We start from the raw sequence: 3,736 nt of genomic DNA, 5'->3' as shown, positions 1-3,736 counted from the left end.
TATGTTTTAAATGTGAAATCTTTGTCACAAGTTCACACATCAACACTTTGTACCTAACTGATAACACTATTTGGGGAGGTGGCAGGACACCCTAAGGGGCAAAGCTTGCAAGAAAGAAGTAGGTTGTTGGAGGTAGCCTGATGGGTCATGACTACACTGCATGCTTCTCTCTAGATAGATAGATAGATATAGATAGATAGATAGATAGATAGATAGATAGATAGATAGATAGATAATAGATAGATAGATAGATAGATAGATAGATAGATAGATAGATAGATAGATAGATAGATAGATAGATAGATGATAGATAGAGATATATTTCCCTGTGTGTGTATGTGTCCTCTTCCTCTTCTTCATCCTCCTCCTTCTTCTTCCATCTGCCATATACAAGAACAACCACAAGCTCCTTCATTTAGACCAAAGCCCCAAGTGCCACACCTAACCTGCCATGATACTGAGAGAAAATGAATCCTCTCCTCTCAGTTGCTTTGTAGCTTCAAGTTGGCCACAGTGACAAGAAAAGCAATGAATGCAGAAAAATGGTTCCAGAACTCTGTTGTTAGGATAAACATGACCCTGTTACTCAAAGGCTGGAATTGTTGTGATCTGGGGCTCCGGGTTTGAAATGGGAGCTCATGGCTGGTCACATAACAATGGCAAATGAGAAACAAGAGAGAAAGAGAAACTGGAATCAGGCCCAGGTTACAAGCCATCATATAATCTATCGAAAGTCCATTGTAAGTGACCTACTTCCACCAACCAGGTCTCACTTCTTAACGGTTCCATAATTCCCTGAAACAGAACCACCTGCTGTGGAACAAAATAATTCAAGCATATGTTTTGAGCTGTAGATGTAACCATCTCTTTAAATAAGAAACACAGAGCCGATTCAGAGATGAAAGCCAAGAGGTCAGAGCAATAGCTAAGAGCTGAGATTAAAAACCTTACCCTTCACTGTCACTGCTGTCCTACCTCTCTGCAAGAGACCTACTTTCTGTGTGTTTGTCCTTTTTATTGACTTTCTGTTCTGCCTTCTCATTGGTTGTAAACCCAACCACATGACCTCCTTGTCACTGCCTGTCTATACAGACCTCCAGGTCTTCTATGGTTGGTATTGAGATTAAAGGCATGTGTCTCCATGCTGGCTGTATCCTTGAACACACAGAGATTGGCCTAGCTCTGCCTCCCAAGAGCTGGGATTAAAGGTGTGCACCACCACGGCCCAATTTCTACTATGGCTTGCTACTAGCTCTGACCCCCAGGCAACTTTATTTATTAACATACAAATAAAATCACATTTAAGTACAATTAAAATATCACCATATTTCCCCTTTTCTATTTTAATAAAAAGGAAAAAGGTTATAACTAACATAAGAAAAACTATATACAAAAGTACAATAACTATATACCATATATACAAGTAATAAATATCTAAACAATGTCTAGTCCATTTGTATTTGAAAAATTCAGAAAAATAATTTGATTATCTATCCTATTTTGGTAAGTCCAAAATGTACCTAATTCACTTTCTATCCTAACAAATCTTCAACTATAATTAACTGATCTTCAACTCCCTCAGAGACCCAAGAAGGAAATATTACCTAATAAAAATTAAAAACAGGAAGTGCATGCAAGCAGCTTCCAAAAAAATATGAATTGACAGAAACAGCCAGCTGCCTGGACAATCACTTGAGGTTTCTCCGCAGTGTTGGGGCATCATCTTCAGCCTATAGGCTTAGTGTATCTGACAGACTCATTTGTGAAGTAGGATGTACACAAGGTCAACAGGTCAACCTCACATTGGGTGAGAGCAGTCCATGTACCAGAAACACCTGAATTCCACTAGTGTCATGTCATGATTCAGGATTTTAAATTCTGGAAATTGTTGATTTTTTTTTTTTTATTCAGCTGTCCATTCTTCTTGGCTATGTCTGTAGTGGGTAGCCATTCCAGCTTGGATCTGGAAGTTCCAACTCCCATTGAGACTCTGGCAACTGTCACGCCTATGAGGCGGGGCGAGGGGAGGCGCCTGGAGACCGGAGAGCTGGATTGGCCAGTGCTCTCTCTGTGCCCGGCTAGCTCAGTCGGTAGAGCATGAGACTCTTAATCTCAAGGTTGTGGGTTCGTGCCCCACGTTGGGCGCCAGATATTGGAGACATTATTTTGGCTACTCCACATAGTTAAAAGGATATTTATTTAATGGCGTAACTCACAAATTAAGTGAAAGGTAGGTCGCAGGGTCTGGGGGAAGGTGTATCGCAATCCAGCGGTGTTCTCCGGAGCTCTGCACAGTCCACCTTCACCGTTCAGAGCCCCTGCACAGAGAGAGTGCACAGAGAGAGTGATGGCCCATCCAGTTCTTGGGTCTCCAGGCGCCTCCCCTCGCCCCGCCTCGTAGGCGTGACAGTTGCCAGAGTCTCAATGGGGGTTGTAGCTGCTGGATCCAAGCTGGAATGGCTACCCACTACATATGTGTGTGTGGCTTCATCTCAGCATCCCATTCTTCTCCATATCCTTCCATTAAATGTCAGTCTACTATTGAGAGGTCTGAGCTTAGCTACTCTTCAAGAATAACTGTTTCAGCTGCTGTTCCACTGCACATCAGAAGCCATCGACCCACTGCCTGTTCAGCTGCCTTCGAACAAAAGGGCACTGTACCTTTTCCAGATTGTGAAGGCCACTTCAGGGATGGTGCCATATTGTCCTGACCTCAGAAGATGCCTTTTGATAAAGCCATAACCACATTTGTTTTGGCAAGAATCAGTAGTCCTTTGTTTCATGTCTTGTCTGTCCATTTTGTCCTGTTGTCAGCAGTTGATTAGAGGATACTTTGCTGTCCAGTGGCTAACTTTTGCCACAATGAAAGTTAACTCCATATGAAGTTTCTTCAATGCCCATATTCTCTCTGAAGCAGATTGGTACTGCCAGGAGCCAACATGTCTCATAGTCATAACAAAAAGAAAAATTTTCTAAATTATTAAATCATTTCAAATGCCACATTCTGTAGCTCTCTGAAGGGTCTGAAGATGACCTGTCTATATAAAATATATCGGTTCAATCTTGAAAACATACCTAATATGACTACAAGTTCTATTATAATGTCTAACTACTAACTTTCATTTCTTTATATCCTAATAGTTGGTAATAATAACATTCAAGGATCAGCAAATTGCATTACATTGTTAAATGAATGGTATAAGTACAATTAGAAATATACATATAGCATTTTCTAACAATATCAATTTTCATATGTATAATTTGTATATAATATAAAACAATCCAATCCAATGTAAAGTATTGAAATCTAGTAATTATCTTTTTCTTTTTCTTTTCTTTTTTTTAAACAAGAACCTTAAATCAAATCTCCTTTGCTTAGCCCTTTTCCTAACCCTTGAAAACAACTTGTAACCAACCTCCCTAAACACTGAAAATTTTCCCAGACCCAAAACCCATTAAAAGATCAAAAAAGACTCGCCCCACACCACCTCTTTGGGAATATGGGCATCGTATTCTTAAAATTGCTTCCTGCTGGGTATGGGCGAAGTTATCTTTATCCTGAAAGAAAAAATTTAGGTTAATTTTCAAATTCTAGGAAAGGTAACTATATCCTTCATTATCCAGTCTGTGTATAATGCCAAAATTCAGGGTTTATCTCAAGATCTTATTCAAGTAGTCTTTGAGACTGGATCATCTCAGCTAGCCCTCTCAAAATTGCTCTGAGAACATTGTAGTT

At 39.9% G+C, this 3,736-nt stretch overlaps 1 non-coding gene across 1 annotated transcript; it reads left to right on the top strand.

The window, feature by feature from the left end:
- The first annotated feature begins 2,072 nt into the window (after positions 1-2,072).
- On the top strand, positions 2,073-2,145 carry Trnak-cuu (transfer RNA lysine (anticodon CUU)). Its single transcript has one exon. It is a non-coding gene; the product is annotated as a tRNA-Lys (tRNA).
- Positions 2,146-3,736: the final 1,591 nt, after the last annotated feature.

This window comes from Peromyscus maniculatus, chromosome 1 (assembly GCF_049852395.1).
Source record: "Peromyscus maniculatus bairdii isolate BWxNUB_F1_BW_parent chromosome 1, HU_Pman_BW_mat_3.1, whole genome shotgun sequence".
NCBI classification, from domain to species: Eukaryota; Metazoa; Chordata; class Mammalia; order Rodentia; family Cricetidae; genus Peromyscus; species Peromyscus maniculatus.
The sequence above is the reverse complement of the archived record's forward strand: the minus strand, read 5'-3'. Positions and strand labels throughout refer to the sequence as shown.